Genomic DNA, 20,406 nt, shown 5'->3' with positions numbered 1-20,406 from the left:
GGAAAGGAAGGAAAAGAGGATAAAATAAAGGAGATGGAAGAAGATATTAGGGTGTGGAAGAAAAGGGCGAAAAAAAGGCTGGAGAAGGCGGAGGACAGGTGGGGAATAGAAGCAGTTGACATGGGGGAGGACGAGAAGCAAGGTATTTGGGAGAAAGTGGAGATCATGATAGAAGAGAAAGTGGGAGAGCGTAGGAATGAAAAGGAGGAGAGAGCAGATAGGAAAAGGATAAGGGCAATTGAGTTGAGAATGGAGAGAAGAGAGAAGGCAGATAGGAGAAATCCTATAATGATAAGAGGATAGAAGCTAAAGAGCAGGGAAGAAAGGAAGAGGGTGGAAATGCTGCTACAGAGTATAGGATGGTTTAAAGCAAGGTAGAGAAAGTTAGGATGGAGAGGAGAAAGGAGAATGAAGTGGCGGTGGTGGAATTGGAGAGCTGCGAAGAAAAATTAGGGGTGATACGTAACAAAAATAGGATAAAGGACAGTAAGGTTTTTATCGATCAAGATTTGATGAGGAAGAAAAGGGATGTTCAGAGAATGCTAAATGACAGGGCTAGGAAGGAGAGGAGCGAAGGGAGAGCGGCGAAGGTAGGATATCAAAAAATGAAAATAGACGAGAAAATGTGGGTATAGGACGAGGAGAAGGAGGTATTAAAGGATGTGCAGGGGAATTTATTTCAAGGGAAATAGGGGATGGGAGTAAATCAGGGTGGAAGAGTGTTAAAAGTGTTGTACTGGAACGTAGCTGGGGTAAAGGAGAAAGATGAGGATTTCTGGAGGTATATTCAGGAGCTATAACTGGGGCTAGGGATGGATTAGAGGAAGAAGTATATGAAGAGGAAGAGGGGGAGGGCTTGAAAATGAGGGTTGTAAAGATAGGAGGGTCGATGTAATGCGAGAATTGGGCGGGAAGGGGGCCTGTACCGGGAAGGGGAGAGTTTTGCAAGAAAATTGAAGGATAAGATAATAAATAAAGAGGGGGAGATTCTAAGAGACTGGATGGAGGATAGATGGTGGGCGGTGGCGAATGGTATGGTAAAATGGGACGAATTGGGAGAAAACACGTATGTGAGTAAGAGGGGTGTATCGGTGATACACTATGTGATTATGAATATGCAAGGGTGGACGTGATATGGGAGGATCTACCAGAGAAAGTGAAAGGTTGTGTACAAAAGAAGATATTTAGGAAGAAGAAGAAAGGAATAGTGAAGCCGTGGTGGGATAGGGAATGTAAAATGGTGAAGAGAAGGGTGAACAAGAAGTACAGGATGTGGAAGGAAGGAACCGCGAAAAGGGAGCAGTGCGTAGAATTGAGGAAGGAGTTTAGGGCGATGTATAAGAAGAAAGAGCAGGAAACAGAAAAAGAGCTGGAAGAGGAGTTGAGAAGTGTTAAGACAGAAGGGGACGTGTGAAAGATAATTAATAGGTTAAGGAAACGTAGGTGGGGATAAGTGAGAAGATAGGGTGCGACGAATGGATGAAATTTTTGAAGGATTCATTTCAGGGCTCAGATACACGAATGGGAGATGAGGGGATTAGAAGAACGAGGGAGGTAGATGGCGAGGAGCTGAACGATGATGTGATAGAGAAGCAGGTATGGAAATTGAGAAAATCTAAGGTAGCAGGGATGGACGGGGTAGGGGACGAAGCGTGGCTGTTTGGCACACAAGAATTAAGGCAGAGGCTGAAGAGGATAGTGAAAAAAGTATGGTGGGTAAGGGATTACCAAGAGAGTGGAGGGAGGCAAAGAGCAAAGAGGCTTTAAAGGAGATGATGAAGAGATTGAGAAGATACTTGGACAAAAATTGGCTGGAGTTAAATGCGGACAAGTAGAGGGCTATGGTATTCAGAAAGGTAGGTGGGAGAGATAGGGGAGGGGAGTGTCAGTGGAAGGGAAAAGCGGCACAGGAGGTGAAAGAGTTTGCGTACTTAGGCTTCCTGTTTCGAAGGAATGGGAAAGTGGATGGTCATAGAAAAGAGAGGGTGAGAAGGGCAAATGTGGTGATGAGGCAGGTGTGGGGGCTGGGGGAGAGGTTGTTCGCAGATGATTTTGTAAGGAGAATGAAATTGTGTGATTCGCTAGTGATGAGTGTTTTATTTTACGGAGCAGAGGTGTGGGGTTGGAAGGTAAGTGAGGAGGAAAATAGAATACAGGAGAGGTATGTGAAGTAAACACTGGGGTTGGCAAGGAATACGCCGAACTATATTGTCAGGAGGGAGACAGGAAGAACGAGTTTAGGGATCATAACAGGGAGTCGAGCGTGTAAATATTGTATTGTAGAACGAATGGATTGCAGACGGATGAAGTTGGCAGGAGATACGGGGAAGAAATGAAGGTATATGAGTTAGTTCAAAAGAATGGCATGGAGAAAGAGAAGGCAGAAGGAGTGGATAAGAGAGTCAAGATTTAACGGGAACTATGTGTGGATTATGTCAAGGGAGAGAGCGCAATATTTGTGTAAGAAATGAGAGCAAGGTAGTCAGAGACTTATAGCGAGAATAAGATGCGTTTGCACGGAAGGTTATAATAGGTTCTCTCTCTCTAGAGAGAAGAGAATGTGTGAACTGTGCGGGAAAGAGGATGCAAAAGTTGAGTACTGGTTGGAGGAGTGTGAAGAGGTGGAAAGGAGTGAGATAAGCATGGAGGTATTGTTGCAAGAAAGGGGGCACAAAAGGGCAGTAGCATGGGTGAAGGGGGTGTTGGGTAAGATGGAGAAAAAGAGAAGGAAGGAGGAAGAGGAATGGAGAAGCAAAGATTGTAAATAGGAGAGGAAGTAGATGTAAGAAAAATGTAGATATTGTAAATAGTAGTTAAGTATTAGGTGTTAGCCGCGGAGACAGAGGCTGGTAATGCGAGGCATAGCGATAAAAGAGCGTAATGCGTGCGAGGCGAAAGGCAGCGGGGAAGTTTAGGCTATATAAACGAGCGGATTATCTATAAGGTGTGGCTGGATGGTACTTTGTAAGAAATAGTTGTAAGAAAATTTTGTAAAAAAAATGGAAGTGTAAGCAAGTCAATTTTTTAAGGCCAGAAGGCCGAAAAATAAACGTTTATCTATCTATCTATATAACTATAAAATAATATACATTTTTTTAACATACTTTTAAATTCTGAACACTTTCAATTTATTTATGATTACTAATTTTTTGTAAATAAACTTCCAAGTTTATTCATATTTAGTAGTTGAAAATGTTTAAAAATTAAATGTCGCAAGCTTTGAAATTTTATTAATCCCATTTTCAAAACTCTAACCTACAAATATTTCAATGTTTAACGTTTTGAAATTTTTCAGATTTCTAAATTTCAATCTAAACCTTTAAAAAATTTAAAGAGATTTCAAAAGATTTTTACGGATTTGAAATATTTGAGGATGTTTCAAAAGATTTCAAGGAATTTTCAATTGATTACGGTAATTCAATTTGAGCTTCTGAAAGATTTGACATATTTTAGGATATTTTCATAGATTCAAAGGAATTTTCAATTGATTTCGAAATTGTAGTATGAGATGGTAAAAGATTTGCAATAATTGAGAGTTTTTTTTAATTTTCCAGGAATTTTCAAGGGATTTCAAAAGATTTTGAAGGATTTTAAATATTTGAGGATGCTTAAAAAGATGTCAATGAATTTTCAATTCATTTTTATAATTTAAGAGGATTTCCAAGAATTTTAACAATTTTAGCAGAGTAGTTTAAAAAAATTCCAAAGTACTTTAAAAATCTTTAACAGATATGTCAAGGTGTTTCAAATGACTTTGAAGGTTCCGAAATATTCGAGAGTATTTTAAACCATTCCAAAGAATTTTTAATTAATTTCAAAAATTTAAAGCAATTTCAGAGAATTTTAACGATTTTTCCATCGTTTCTGGTTGAAAGTGGAACTACTTTGTTCAAAATTTTGTTTTTTTGTTGATGATTCATCAATTTAGTTGAAAAATTTGTTTTTTGAAAATTAAACTATTTTTTAGAAAATTCTTTTTGTTTTTGTTCAAAAATTAATTTTTTAACTACAAATTTAACTATTCTCTGTTTTGTTGAAAAGTGATATTTTTTAGTTGAAAATTGTTGTACATATTTCATTGAATACTCGTCGTTCTTGGTAGAAAATTATTTTTTTTTTGTCGGAAATTTAACTATAGTTAAAGATTAATTTTTTGTATAGAGAATTAGTCTTGGTGGAAAATAAATTTCTTTTGCGCAAAGTTCATGTATTTGATTAAAAATTCCTTTTTTAGCATACAAAACAACTTTTTAGATGAACATTTTTTATTAATATAACAGATTTTATAAAGAATTTTAACGTTTAGCTGGTCTACTTGGTAGTCTAGTCATATTGGCATAGGTACAAATATTTTCACTAACACTATAGTATACACTACTAACACACATTTTCAAATACCTCACAGACTAGATTTCATTACCTTTTCAGTGCATTTTCATCGGCTGGGTACCCCTTTGCAATATCTCATGGAGGGCGAAAAGGAATCTCTGTGGCTGGTTTCAGACATAATGCTGGTCAAAACTCTACCCTTTTCCAAAATCTAGTGGAGAGCGGGAAAACACCCCTATGAATGTTCACATCAATAATGCGATAAATAATGTATTGGAAGGAACAGAGTACAGACGAAAGATAACCTCAAACTGTCATCAAAATATGCCTTTAAGTTTCTATTATCCGAAATATTTTTCCGAACAATAATTCTTTAACTTGTTACAATTGAGTGTCCCCATTCAAGAACAAGACGTACATTTTTCTAGCGCGGCGGAGTTGACCCTTGACGACTGAAATTCAAATTGGAAATTTTGAATTTTAAAACATATATTATCGTAGATAATTACATTCCGCATCTTTTTTTTCCTTACAAGAAAATCGTATCTTTTTTCGTTTTTTAACAAATTGCAAAAAACGAGTTTTTTCAAAAGTCGATTTTCAATTAGATTTTTGTCTTCCACTCGTGCTCAAATCCACAGTTTTTCGAATTTCTTTATAAAAATGAGAGGAAGTATTCCTTATAATATCCTTGTTATGACAATTAGCTATAAAACTTTTCAACTTTATTTATAACAATGTAAAAAATTATTTTCAGAGCTATTGCATATTTCGTTCCACAAAACGTTTGAGTGTTTCGTTTATTGAGGAAAGTTTGAGCAAACAAAAACTTACTGCGAAGAAGTTGTTCAGAAAGGTACAAAGAAGTTTTCTGCAGAGGCTTTTTTCAAATAAATTAATAGGTAAAAAACTGTGAACGCTAAACTTTGAGCGAGCGACTGATCTTCATGCGTGTATTATGCCGAGTCGGGATGTCTTTCCCTATACGGCGATACAACGAACTCAAAGGTGGATTATTCAAACATTAGATGACCGTCAAACGTCCTTCAGCCTTCTTAATCCCAAAAGAAGCCAAAACATTGCAGTTTTCTGCAAAGACAAAATAGATCATTTCTATTCTGACTATGGAAATGTACACTTCGTATACGAATTGCGAGTTTTAGCTTTAGTGAGAACTAAATTTATAGTTTATAATAATAAAATTATTATCTAAACTAATTTTCAAATTACTGTAATGGAAAGTGTATCCCAAGGTTCGTTTAGAGGGAGGAAACGAACAAAATATGAAGAAGCGTGGGCTAGAAATGTTAATAAAACATGCCGAAATAGAGTACGTATAACATTTAGTTGGTTTTTTCTTACGATAACAGCTTAAAAAAATGAGGTTCTATTTTTTCTACATTTTGAACTCCTATCTAAATATCGTGATAAAAGCGTATTTTATTGAAAATTTAAAGATAAAAAGAACTACAGTAATAATATTAAAACATAAAAATTTCATCCTGGGAAGTGACTAAAAGAATGGTTAATTATAATTAATATAGTCGATTACGATTTGGAGAAATCGTGTAAATATAAAATTTATTGTTACGTAGTCAGGAAACCCTACAATTAGAATATGAAAAATTGAGAATCGATAATGATATTATTAAATAATATTTAAGCAATTACATAAATTAATATTTTGAGGTACATAATTTAATAAAAATATTCTAGAAATGAATATTGTGACGTTGCAGATTTTATGCAACTCACAAATTCAAGTTTATGTAAATTTTCTGAAATAAAATGCCTTCATGTTCACACGGAGAGTATAAAATTAGGCACTCCTGCCTTTTTTCATTGATTTTATGCTATGTTTTATTTTACTATTGTGTTCATCTATGGCATTAATTTTAAGCTTAATTTGAGGAATTTAGGGTTGTTTTAATTCTTTTGTTCTGTTAAATTTCTTAATTCCGCACATCACTTTCACAACCAAGTAGAATAGATCATTTGGCCATTAAGGATAGAGTTGATTGTTTATTTTTGTTAAGGAGTATCCCTCTGACATCCAGGGTAGATACGATAATTCTACCCGTAAGGATAGAGCGAGTTATTTCTGTTGGTCTTCTGAGATCCAAGGCACATTCCTGGTGAGGATCTACCGAGGCGGTTACAAGGAAATTCTACAAGGGAATGGGTAACTTCGCCTAAATAATATTATTTTTGTAAATGTTTCTGTTGTGGACAGGCATTTCTTGGCTTTATATGCCGTTTTGTTTTCTCTTTTATCAGGAGCATCGAAGAGTCCACTCCACATCTGCAGTATGGAGAAAAGGGGCTCCTCTTTCTCCACATCGATACCAGAACATATCCAGCCCAGAAAAGTATGCATGGGACGATTCTTACCTCGCACCCCCTCTCGTGTGAAAGAGTTCGGAATCTCTCTCTTCCCCAACGGCGGCTGATAAGGACTAAAGAAGAAAGGACAGGGCGATAAGATGGACTAATCAGAAACGAACCTCATCGGCTGTCTTTCTCCTGATCGTTGCAAATTATAGAAATTAAGTTCGTGCGTACCAGCCCTTCCCCTGGCCATATGATTGCTCCCGTTTAATTAATACACCGGTAAGCGCGAAAAATTTTTCTTAGCGTCTGTAAATTCAACGTATAAACACGACGTGCGGCTGCCGATTCTTCCTAACGCATTCAAAGTAGGATCTGATTTCCTTTTGTGGTTTAGCCAAGTCTTTATATTATTGGTTCTTTTAGAATTGCGTCTATATAATTTTAATACTCCTTAGTTAAATCGAAACTTTTTACGATTTATACTAATCGACATTATAGTTTTATTGGTGTTTTTTTATATTTCGCAATTATATAAATATGTGTCCATAAAAATTAAAAAATAATCTGGCGTGCCGAAATGCCAGAATTACTTGTGTCAGTTTTCGAGTCAGTGATAATGCCATGTGAATCTTGTGACTTCCCTGAAATTACCGATCCCCATGTATCGATTTACAAAAAAAATTAACGATTCCCTTTGTTTAACTTACTCTCGAATTTTAGTAATACCCCTGTAATTCTTTTATCGTGTTTGTGTTTCTCAAGAAATTATCGATCCCCATATATCGAATTACAAAAAATTACCGATTCTCTTTAATTTACCTACTCTCGAATTTTATGACTGACCTGAAATTCTTTCTATCATGTTTGTGATTTTTCTGAAATTGTAAACCTTTCCAAAATTACCGATCCCCATATATTTATCGATTTACAAAAAAATACTGATTATCTTTCATTACATACTCTCTTAAAATTACCCCATATCTTTTAGTGATTTTTTTTAATTATCCTCCGAAATCACCGACTCCCTTGAAATTACCGATTCCTTTTGAATGTTTTCGATCCTACATTACCGTTTAAATTATTTCTAAATAACTTGTAATGCCTTTAAGAATAATTTAAACTCTTATTATCTTTTGGAATGCTGCCGATCCCGCAATACCATTTATATCGTTTTTTAAACCATTTATGTTGTCTTCAAGAATAATTTCATTTATTTTTTTTAGTCATTTATTACCTTTTTTAATGTTACCGACCTTATAATATCATACATCTTCTCGACCTCGCAATTTTGCTCATGTATTTTGACCCCCTTTGCATTGGCTTTCAAAAAACTTTAACCTTGCTACATTATTTATAGTGCCTCCGGTTCCGCTATGTTCCTTTTATAATACCCCCTACTTTGCGCAATAATTTTGTTATATTCTATATACCTTTTTTTTAATGTGTGCCTTCTTTTACTATCGCATCTATTTTATAATTGCTAATCACGAACCTGTCATTAATTTATCCGTTGAAATAGAGTTTTTTATGCGAGCTAATCTTATCCTTTTTTGTGATTTCTGTATACCGTTTTTAATATTGTGCCATCTCAGAAATGTTGCTTCAATGGATCATGTCCTGTAATCGGGTATTTCTTATATTTGGTCCTTCAAAGATAATTGATATGCTATCACTTGTGAAATTTCACGTAATTGTTGTTTTTATTCTTTTCTTTTACTTCTGTGGTATATCTGATGTTAACTTTTCTGAAATATGGAATAAATTCTTGTCAAATATTTTAATTAATTATGTGAGCTTTGTAATTACGTAACCCCCCTCCCCCTCTACCATATTTTATTGTTAGACTGAGCTACTTAGTTTTATCGACCCTAATTAGTTTGTTTTGTTTTGTTTCGGTTTACCTTTGTTCATTTTGGGTTATCTTATTACTTCTGCCTTTTATTATTTTGGTCTATTGTTCGTTTGAAAATGGGGTATATCTTTTTGACTAAAGTTGGTGGGATTCTCTTTTATCTTTCGTCCTGAAACATCCAATCGTTCAGTAAGTTTACCTATCCCTTTCGGAACGTAGGTTCCGGCTACCTTTATCTTTTCTCACAGCTCGGTTAGGGGGATTTACCTCTGTCCCATGCAAGGACTGGCGCCCAAAAATTACAGTTGTATTATAGATATAAATTATTTCTTTAAATGTTATTTAAAGTTACCTATTTCTTTTAACCTCATTCATTTTATAAGGGTCCATAGTGCGCTATTTAGAGAGACCACTCAATTTTATTTTAGATTGAAAAAGTACCGTTACAATATAGTCAATAAGAAAGTGAAAAAAGAGATATTTTTATTTTCTGTAATAGACGCTTACAGATATTGTAAGCTTCAGTTGAGGAAATTGCAAATCACTATATCAAAAAAACCGAATAGTTCCGAGAATCTCCCGAGGTTACCCGAATCCGCCGATCGTGCCTCATAGTCAAGCGCTCACGATGTGCATCGGAGGACTTCGCGTTTCCCGCTAAACTAATCAAGATTCATGTATTAATGCGTGTGCTTGAAAAAAACAACGAAAAACCTACAGATATTTTGGAATTTAATTCAATCCCAGTTTTGACCTTACTAAAACAGAAGATTTTCCAGTTTTTACTTTCAGTTTTGAATGTTTCTGAGTCGAGTTATTAAGCACCATGCCGTTTCTCACAATTTCAAAAACTTACACCACTTAGTATACAAGGGATCTTCTATGTTTATAAGTAAAGGTTAAGTTGGTTACCTCAGCGAATGTCTGTTCTACAGTGTTATGTATACAAATACTAATAATAACAATGTGCGTATTTATTTAATATAATTGTGCCGTGTGAGTTGACGGAAATTCACGACGGATTTTACGCACTTGTCCTTTTCATATTTTCGCCTGTCACAGTTTTTTCGAATGACTCATAATTTTCAGTATAAACTTTAGAAAATTTCAGAAACCTCTCTTTCAAAACGTGCAAAATGATTCCAATCTTTCCAATATTAAAATTTTTTCTTTCCTGCTTGGATTTAATATAGTGAATTTTAAAAATCACAATTTTTTTACAAGTTTTATAGAACTTATATTCATTTTCCAAAATACAGTTTTCATACATCATTAGTAGTTACTATATTACGTTTTGATGTACACACCCGATTTTACTAAATCCTAAAAGATTAGACTAAATTGTAATATCGATTTTACCGTATTACGTAACTAAATTTCTATCACTCTATATTTTTATAAAAAAATTTATAACAAACTTGCAGATGAATAACCAACTTATAGAATTTTTTGGGGTGAACGACTCTAGTCTAATAGTTTTAGTGCGTACCTCGTGTCGTTTTTCGAAAAAAATAATTAAAAAAATTTTGAATGTTATTTTTTACGATTAAAAAAAACTGCGTGTCATATTAAAAATTATTCATAACAAATTTGAATGAGTTTTCTCTATTTATTGCAAGAGGAAATTTAATCTGATTATTTTTTTGTAACTTGTGTCGCTTGTCCAAAACTTCAATTTTTCCGATTTTAATGTTTTTTACGACTAAAAACAAAAACTACGCTTCCTGTCATAAAGTGATTAATGAAAAATTTGTTAATCTTTTCAGGGCGCGCAATTTCACCCTAACATACCGAAGGAACCGAAAGGAACCTCTACAAAGTAACCTTAAAGACCACACTGAGTCCCCCTTCGGTTCATTCCTCAAAACTAAAAAAGAAAAAACAGCAAGATCAACTTTTAAATGGTTGAAAATCGGATTCTAAGTTAAAATCTGCATTAAAAACTCACGAAGTAATCGCACTACTTTTTCTTGCAGAGCTAAAAACTTTAAAAAATAAAATAACTGTCATTTACATGGGCCAAAGGTGACTTTAAATGCATCTTCTTTTAGTAGCAATTAATAACCGCTCCGTCGGTAACTTTAAGGGTGGCATTCCATGATTGCCGAATTGCGCTTCATTTTGCGTAATGCGTCAATTCACTAGACATTTCAAACAATCTTATTCTCCTAGCTATTCAGAGAAACACTGCGATTGGTTGAAATTTCTAGGGATTTGATGCATTACACAAAACGCAATGCAATTCTGCCATCATTGGACAACGCTGCGATGCAAATGAGAGAGAATTTTATTCTTACACTTCGCGCGCAGCAATCTACTTGAGCTATTATGGATGCGCTTGAAGTCAACTTCAGCAGAAGTTAATGACATTTAAAAAAAATTTTAACGCTGCAAAAAAAAGTATTGCAATCCAATGGCTTTTTTCGATAAAAAAATTATCGGAGTTACAGCATTTACACAATTAAAAAAACAGACGAAAATAAAAGTTTAGGCTAAACAACGCACGACATGAAAAAAGTGAAGCAAAAAAGTTGCTTTTTGAGCGACCTACAAGATTATACAGTTATACATCCAAATAAGATATACAGATATCTACAATCTACGATATTTATTCATCATTTTTAAATAGGACGCGTAGATTTTTTAATCGTACTTCTTAAACTGTTTATAATTTATTATTTATTTTCTATTAATTTAAATAATTTTGTTTAAAATTTTTATATATTCAAAAAAATAAGAATATGAGTAAAAAATTATATTTTTAATAAAAATATCATTCATTTTCTTGTTTAAAAATCAAAATGCGTTTGTGGCTCGCGAATTTTCCATAATTCGTGTTTCAAACTCGAATTGGTCCAGAATGTGAACTTTTCTGTATTATATTCAACACTATTATATAAAATGTATATTGTATTTATTCACCTCGACCTGGTACTGCCTATTTAGGTATTGCAAAATAATGCACAAATTTTAATTTTTATGATTACTTGAATATTTGAACCGTATTTTGCACTAATTCTTTTTGTCAGTTACCCTGAAAAATTATCTCAATAAATTTATATTACTATAATTCATAATATGTATTGGCATTAAAACATACTTATTCTCATCGTCTTGTATTATAACTATAAAAAAGTGCGCATCCTATAAATAAAATTTGGTATTAAACATTTTATTCGAACTTGTGTCTTTTTCCCAGAGTTATTTCTTCATTTCCGATATATTTTTATAACAAGAGTTTATGACAAAATTTGCAGATCTTTTTTGGTATAGCAGCTTTTGTTTTCTTATTTCTTTCTTCTCTTGTATCGTTTTTCCAAAAATTTAATTTTTTTATTTTTCATCTTATTTTTTACAATTGAAAGGAAATTTACTCATCCTATATAAAAAGTATTGATAACAAATTTGTTGGTCCTTTAAGGGTGAACATTTATTAACTATTAATTTTTTCGCCCCTCTCCCGTTTTTCACAACATTTAAGTTTTTTATTTTTGATTTTATTGTTATTTATGATGAAAGATTTCTACCTTTTCGGTAAGCAACTTTTGTCTATTCATTTTTTCAAAGCTTGAACAGTTTCATGATATATTGTAGAACTTTCAAAAAGTAACATTTTTTCTCTTTTCTTTTTTTATATTGTGCTTGTTTTGACTTAACATGTTAATTTTCGTTTGTTTCTTTGTATTTTGAAATTGTTATAAGTTATATCTCTGACAATTTTCTTACTGTCGAAAAAAGTCATATGGATAAATTCATTAAGTTTTCTAGTACTACAAATAGTAGTACATAGAACTTTTAAATCTTGAAAAAATGGTCTCAAAAATGTTGAGAACGCTCAAATTTTTAAATTTTCATTCTAATTATACCTGGTTACTGAACTAGATCTTTCTTTCTGGTCCTTATAATTTTATGCCGCCGCATAATCCAATTCAGTAAGTCTTTCAAAAGTTATTCGGTATACATACGACAACGACGACACACAATTTAAATTTAACTTAAATTTACTTAAATTTTAAATTTAACTAAATTGTGTTTACTTTTTAAGATTATCTAAATTTATTTAAATCTTAAATTCAGTTTTTAAAAATAATTTGAAAAATTTTCAAAATTTTCACTAAAAAATTTCTCTTTTACAAGAAACCAAACGAAGAGTTAATTTAATTTAACTAAACTTTATTTATTTTTTTAATTTAAATCAATTTTGAATTAAGCTAAATTTTGTTCAATTTCTAAATTTATCTTCATTTCATTTAAATTTTAAATTCAGTTTGAAAAAAGAGTTTTTTAAATTTCACTGAAAATATAAAGTAAGAAAAGCATTTAAAAAATTTTTTATTTAAATAGCATCTCGAAAATTTCTCTTTTTTAAAGAAACCGTATAAGAAATTAATTAATTTTAACATAATAAATATAATAATTGTAGACCTTCATTAATTTCAATATAATTTAGTAATTAAGTGTTCTGAATATTTTCGGCGTTCAGAGCCAGACGACCGAGTTAGCTGTAGAAATCTATCTAGGTCTATCCAACTAGGACCTCCACAAGAGAAATTCAAAAATTTCTTTGCATAAGAATTTTGACCTTTTTTCGGGGCTTTTTGGCCTGTATTTTCGCTTTTTAAGTTCCACTACTTTCGATGAAAATCCAAATTTCGATAGGAGGTGCTGGCTTGCATCAAGCCAGCATCCACACTATATATAGATTAAAATTTAAAAAATCAAATAAGTCAGAATCTTAGGCTCTTTTTGGGCTCTTAAACGCAACAGCAACAAATTTCCAAAAACCAGTGTTACTAAAAATAAAACTACCCCCTATATAACAACTCGAATTCGCGAATAACAAAGAACACCAGAATTTTTTGCTTATTTTCAGCTCCCGAATGCACAAAAAAAATCCAAAAGCTATCCGCATTTTCAAAATACCACCCCTTTGCAAAAAATATAATCTGAAAAACACAAAATGCACGCGATTTCGGACTTATTTTTACTTCTTTTTTTACAATTTCATATCTGCTTGGTAGAGAGGGGTTGATTTTAGACGTTAAGGTATGGCGCCCAAAAATAATAGGGCGTAATTTCGAGGAGCAAAAAAATCAGAGACTACATTGACACCGGAAAATCCTCAAAAAGACTATTTTTGCACAATTTCATATCTACGGAGTCGAGAAGGGTTGATTTTAGACTTCAGGGTTGGAGGACAAAACTCGAAGTGTGTATTTTCGAGGAGCCCCAAAATCAGAGACTCCATTTACACAGGAAAATTCGAAAAAAGATTATTTTTGGACAAAGTCATATCTACGTGGTAGAGAGGGGTTAATTTGAGACGTTAAGGGTTGAATCCCAAAAATTGGAGAGGGTATTTTCAAGGAACCCAAAAATTAGACTCCATTGACACTGGAAAATTCTCAAAAAGGTTATTTTTTCACAAAGTTATATCTACGTGGTAGAGAGGGGTTGATTTCAGACGTTAAGGGTTTTAGTCCAAAAATCGGAGAGGGTATTTTCGAGGAACCCAAAAATCAAAGACTCGATTGACAATGGTAAATTCTTAAAAGATTATTTTTTGACAAAGTCATATCTACGTGGTAGAGAGAGGTTGGTTTTGGACGTTAAGGGTTAAATCCCAAAAATCGAAGAGGGTATTTTCGAAAAGCCCAAAAATCAGACTCCGCGGACACTGGAAAATTCTCAAAAAATTATTTTTTGATAAAGTCATATCTAAGTGGTAGAGAGGGGTTGATTTTAGACGTTAAGGGTTGGATCCCAAAAATCGGAGAGCGTATGTTCGAGGAGCCTGAAAAGCAGACTCCATTGACACTGGAAAATTCTCAAACGGGTTATTTTTCAAAAAGTTATATCTATGTGGTAGAGGGGGGTTGATTTTAAACGTTAAGGTTTGGATCTCAAAAATCGGAGTGGGTATTTTCGAGGAGCCCAGAAATCAGAGACTCGATTGACACTGGAAAATTCTCAAAAATATTATTTTTTTACAATTACATACCTACGTAGTAGAGAGGGGTCGTTCTTAGGCGTTAAGGTTTGGAGCCCAAAAAAAGAGTGGGTTTGTTCGAGGAGCCTAAGAATCAGACTCCATTGACACTGGGAAATTCTAAAAAAGATTATTTGAGATTAAATTTCCGAAATTTTTTGTTGTTGATTATTTGCACTTCGTGAAAGGTAAACCAAAAATTAATTTAATCCCAATAATTATTTATAGCTGACTAAGTTTTACACACCTAGGGATTTCGAAAATTCTATATAAAATAAAAAACAAAAATTTATTTTCGTTTGTAAACGTTGCAAATTTCAGCTACGTTATTTTTTTTGATAAGATATATCTACGTGGTAGTAAATAGAGCCTCTGATTTTTGGGCTCCTCGAAAATACCCAATCGAATTTTGGGGCTCCAGCCCTTAACGTCGAATGTCAACCCCTCTCTACCACGTAGATATTGTGACAGGGAATCATTGTAGTCAAATTAATTAAGTTAAAGTATCTGTAGATGACCCACCTGTAGGCGTCAAGATGAGAATTGTCATCTTGCTGTCCTTTTAGGACTTTACGGTCGATTTTTAAATTCGAATTCAAATTCGCCGATACGTCCGATTTCTCATTAAATCATGGGTAGCTTGACGACCGTGGGGTCTTGAGACCTAGGCCAGAGCCACACGCAGCAGCTCGAAATATTCGACCACGAGTAGAGCGAAAGCTCGTCACTCGACGAAGTTTGTTATCCGGAATTGTTTGATTGATTCGACGAAAATGATTATTTTGTAATATTGGACCGATTCGACAAACTTGTTGTGTTGAAGTATGTGAGTACAACTTTTATAAATGCTTCGGGAACTTTGCTACAAACTTTCAAAATCATTATGGGTCTTCCCATTGAAACCTCTCTGCTTATTCGTATCCGTTCCTCTTTGATAATTTTCCTTGCTGGTTGGGTATACAACCAGCTGGCGCTCAAAGAATTTTGTTTTTTATAAAATTAATTACTCGAGCCTTGGCGACCCTGGCCTAAGCTGCGCCAAGTGAGGAGTAAGACTTCTTAGGTAAGTTGTAAATTGATCTAGAACAACATAAAGAATTCATTAATCTGTCGCAATATAAATTGCAAAAAAATAATAGCTTTTTTAGAATACTCCAATGCCGAAGGAGTCTGATTTTCGGGCTCCACGAAAATACCCACTCCCATTTTTGGGCTCCAACACTTAACGTCTCAAATAAACCCCTCTCTACCACATAGATATGACTTTGTCAACAAATAATCTTTTGGAGAATTTTCCAGTTTCAATAGAGTCTCTAATATTTGGGCTCTTAAAAACTGCTAACATTGAGGTTTGAGTTTTTACTAATGGGTTGGTGTTTTTGTATATAGCGGTGGTTTTCCTGAATTTTAGTTTAGTGCATTCCAGAGCTCAAAATAAGCCCAAATCTGGTGCATTTTGTGTTTTGAATATTTATTTTTTCGCAAGAGGGTGGTTTTTTGAAAATGGGGGTATTCTAGATTTCAAGATTTTGTTATTTTTCGGCGGATTTGGAATCTGGAAGGAAAATTTAAATACAGTGAAACCCTTCAATAGTACTCCCTCCTATAGCCCTTCCGAGAATTGACGCTTGCGCCGCAGGTAGGTACAATAGGAGCAGCGCGGGTTGCGCGGGATATGCAGTTGTCACCCAGTCAAGCACTTAGGTGTGAACAAAAGGGTGGCGGCGCGGGCTAAAATGAGTAAGTTCCCATCTACCGTCAGCCTCAATATCGGCGCTATAGAAGAGTTTCACTGTATCTCAATGAAGTATGAAGTTATAACTGTTTAAAAAAAGAATTTGTACATAGCCGCTTAATTTTCTCTAAAACCCAACATATTTTGTCGCCAAGAGATTGTTTCTACGATTTGAAGTTCACCTCTGTCCTCTGGAATAAAAAGTTTTCTATGATTTTTCGAATTGAAATTATATTAACATTAAAGTCTTATGAAAGAAGTAAGTTTAAAGCTTACGAAAAATAATTCTTTCACTAATATTTGTTTATGGAAATGGTTTATAATAATTCAGTACAGTATTATCATAATTATTTCTATTGTATGTGAGCATAGTAAGGTGTTCCAATTTTTTTTGTCTCGAATTTTCATTAACATCACTCGGAAATTTGTTTGAATCCACACTAAAAAAATCCATTGTTTTTGTTTTAAAGAAAAACGATATTAAGAGGTGACGTAAGTCCCATGAAGTTTACGCGTATTTCTCATAAGAAAAAAGAGGTTTATTTATTTTTTTCAAATCGTTAATATTAGTTTAATTGAAATAAAACTCAATATTTTTCTTCGCAATCAGCCAAATAATACAGATGAATAATTAATTTTAAAAAAACACCTCCCATAAATAGATTTTTAGGGTTACAAAAAACCCCATAAGTGAAAAAATGGGGTTTGCGAGTTTTTGGCGCTAACTATAATTGTTTTGCATTTTTTAATGCAAATTGTTTCTAGTACATAAGATACCACTTTATGCTGATAACTTAATGTTTGAAGAAATTACTTTTAGTAATTTTCTCTTATAATAATGTTAGAAAACTTGAGTTTTTTCCGCAATTTCCCACTTTTTGTCCAATTTTCAATTAAAGTGAGTTAAATAATAAATCACAGTTAATAAATTAATTGTTCAAGCAATTTATTATTATTAATCATATTCAACTTGAATAATGCTATAAAGTTTCTTTTTTCTTAAATTTACAACTATTCTCTTTTTAAATATTATTGTACCATTTTAAGTGAATTATTGATCTCTTTTCTCAGCGCTTAAAAAGAATTAATTTTAACAAAAAAGCTCTCTTAAACAAGATTCAAAAGCAGAGAACCAAATAATTAGGAGTAGGAGGAAGGATTAGGCCTGAAAAAGACTTGTAAAAGTTTTGTTTTAAATTGGGATTTGAATTCTTGGGCGCACCACTGTCGTGAACTCGTGAAAGCAGGTAGCATTTTTAAGCTGCACTTTAAATTGGGCCTCAAAAATGTTACCATTATTTTTAATAGTTTAAAACAATAAGTGAAGTCAAAAAATAAATATTTATTGGAAGCCAAGTGTTGAATATAGAATTTCCATCGTATTCTGTGGAAAAATACATTTCCTGCCAAATCGTTTTTGTCAAGAAAAGAATTATTTTACTAGGCCATATAAGTTTCAACGGACCATAAGCTGAAATAAGCTTTAGTAAATAGACATAGAACAATATTTGGTTCAAAATATGCAAAAACATAAATTATAGACGATCAGAAATGAAACATGAATTCTAACCTAATTTTTAGGTTATAATTATTTAGACAGTAAATATTTCATGCATAAATTATTAAAACTGTTATTAAGTTCACTTTTATGTCAATGTCAGTTAATTAAAGCATATTATGTGTTAAAACATACATAAAATACTAAAGTAATAATATTTTGGATAAAAACAGTCTAACATAAAACGTATTTTTACGCTATATAAGATGAAATTTCCACATGTACCACTTAGTTTCCGATAAATCCTAAGTTTTCACATCAACTTATCATTTTAAACTATGCAAAATAATTTAAAAAAATGCTTTTTAAGCATAAATTAAAATGCATCTTGAAGGTCGTACCTGGTTTCGCAAGTTCATAGTCTGGCCGCTTTGAAGAAATAGATGGCGTATTGCAGCGCAGCGGATCTCAATTATCACATGTAAGGATCATCTAGGGAAGGATGCGCCAATGTTTCCCCTCCATGGACCCGTGAAAAGTGGACAGGATCCCTGTGCACGATCGTACTTTTAACCTCAGACTGAATGCAAGGTTGTGTCATACACACACGGGTGCTTATCTGAAAAATTGCACCAGCTCCCAGCGAAATCGCGGTATAATTTCAGCCACAACCACGTCTCACGACTAAGAGATGGGTGGTTACAGTCTAAAAAGGAATTAATACGACGACCCGGCAAAAGTTTCGTGCACCCTAAGAACACGGAGCGACCTAAGGACTACCGCCTTCTGCATTTTTCCCGTTAGTGTTTTAGCATATTGTTGACACGCGGGGATGCTTTTCAGGCTATTAACAAGTGAAAGCTTGGCACCTCTAACAGCGCCGATGATAAGGGCGATTAATTTAATAGAATATTCCGGGTACAATCGTTGCAACTCCCTTATAAGGTTTCGATACCTCTCTTTCTTTTCATTCTCCTTGGCTATGATGTTTTTGTCAGCTGGTGCCGAAAATTCGATAACGAACATAGTTCGCTTCTCGAGGTCAAGAAGAACCATGTCAGGCATCGAGTGAGCAGCAGAAATAATTGTCGAGAATATAAAGTTCCAGTATATGCGGCACTTCCCATTCTCGACAATTGACTCAATTTCCCTAGGAGCATTTAGAGGAGCGATATTAAGGTGAATGTCGTAGGAGTGACAGAGATGGTAATAAAGCACTCTTAGTGCCGCATTGTGCCTTTGAATGTAGGTCGTTCCCGCGTGTGTTAGACAACTAGATAGTATGTGAGCTAAATGCTCGGGGTGTGCATGGCACGCCCTGCAGCTATTATCGGGAATGTCTTGGCTCAAAATGTGGCGACGTTATGTTAAGGTGGAAATGACACCGTCTTGGCATGTCAAAATGAAACCCTCCGTACCAGAGTTCAATCCGGGTGATTTAAGGAAAGCAAAAGTTAGCTCACATGACATTGACTGATCCTTCACATTTCTGTGGAAGATACCTTGCATCCTCTTATCGAAAAGCTGTTCATGAAAGTTTTTCTCTTGTGCTTTCTTAATCTGGGCTTTCAGAATTGAGTACTCGTGATAGATAAGATTTGATGCGTTTTGCCCCCGTTGCTTTGTACATAAGCGAAATAGTTCTTGATCCCTCTTAATACTTTTTTCACCTCCTCGGTAGTGAAGTGTGGGCATTCTTCATCATGTGATATGAGGGCATCACACAGCTTCTTGAAGCTATTTAGGTTTTCTGAGTCTTCGTCTAGTCGATGCTGCACTTGGTAGACTTCTCTCCAAAATACTTCGACCTCCTCTGGTTTGGGCGGGTGGTCGACAGTAACTGGAGGGTCTTGGAAGAGTCGAGATAGGTCAGAGAGAAACGGTTGATTTTCTCTGACCCACAACTCCCTCCGCTCTAGACTTCTTTTAGGGTCAGATAGTATCCGTATTCTCTCAAAAATAAGCTGCGTGATGGTCAGCAGATGGTCGCCTCTCTTTCTCTGTTGCCGGCTTGTTCTAGCTGTCGTAGAGTAGGCGTTCCGCTTACATAGCCCCTTTTTTGGAGTAGTTCGGCATGGTTTCGCAGATGTTGATGCGAAGAGTGCGATTGCTCTGGGTGTTTTTCGCCCCACAGAGAATGCAGCCGTGCCACGTAACCCCGTTCAGGGGCCACACTCGCTTCGTATCACTCTAGCAAGTCGTGATTTAGTCGCTCCGTCCACCTGAAGGTCCCAAGACTCCACCGATCTATCGAATTGAATCCATCTTCATTGGCTCCTCCAGCTCTAGAGTGGTCGCCATTGTTGGCCGACCCATTGTCGGGAGCCCTTCGCGTTCTGTTGTTTTGAACTGCACTTACTACAATTGTTTTTGGTGTTGCTATTGTTGTTCCCACGAGAAGCAAGAGAAAGGGGTTCGTCCATCCCTGTAGAGCCCCACATGCAAGGATAAGGCTGCGTACTCTGAGAGGTCGCCCGGTATGCAAGAGTCACCGTTCTAGACACCTCACTCAGGTGCCATTCAGCTTTCGGCACGGTTTTCACACCTCCGATTGAGGGTTAATTCCTTCGGGACCACTTCTGGACAATTGCCCGCGACTGCCTATTTATTTTTGTAACTATATTCAGCAGAAACCCTCGGTACAGGGTCCCTCTATCCGCAAACCGAGGACG

The 20,406-nt window shown here is 34.7% G+C and overlaps 1 protein-coding gene across 2 annotated transcripts in view; it reads right to left on the bottom strand.

The window, feature by feature from the left end:
- The window catches only part of LOC117181681, a 319,825-nt gene that overhangs the window by 135,583 nt on the left and 163,836 nt on the right, over positions 1 to 20,406 (bottom strand). The window contains exon 1 of one of the 2 annotated variants that reach the window (XM_033374596.1): positions 18,136 to 18,154. The exons of the other annotated variant lie outside the window; for it this stretch is intronic. The gene's annotated coding sequence lies outside the window, so the exon portion shown is untranslated. Of the gene's footprint in view, positions 1 to 18,135; positions 18,155 to 20,406 lie in introns of those variants that run through there. 2 annotated transcript variants of the gene reach the window in all.

Source organism: Belonocnema kinseyi, chromosome 10 (genome assembly GCF_010883055.1).
Source record: "Belonocnema kinseyi isolate 2016_QV_RU_SX_M_011 chromosome 10, B_treatae_v1, whole genome shotgun sequence".
Taxonomy (NCBI): Eukaryota; Metazoa; Arthropoda; class Insecta; order Hymenoptera; family Cynipidae; genus Belonocnema; species Belonocnema kinseyi.
This window is presented reverse-complemented; position numbering and strand designations above follow the sequence as displayed.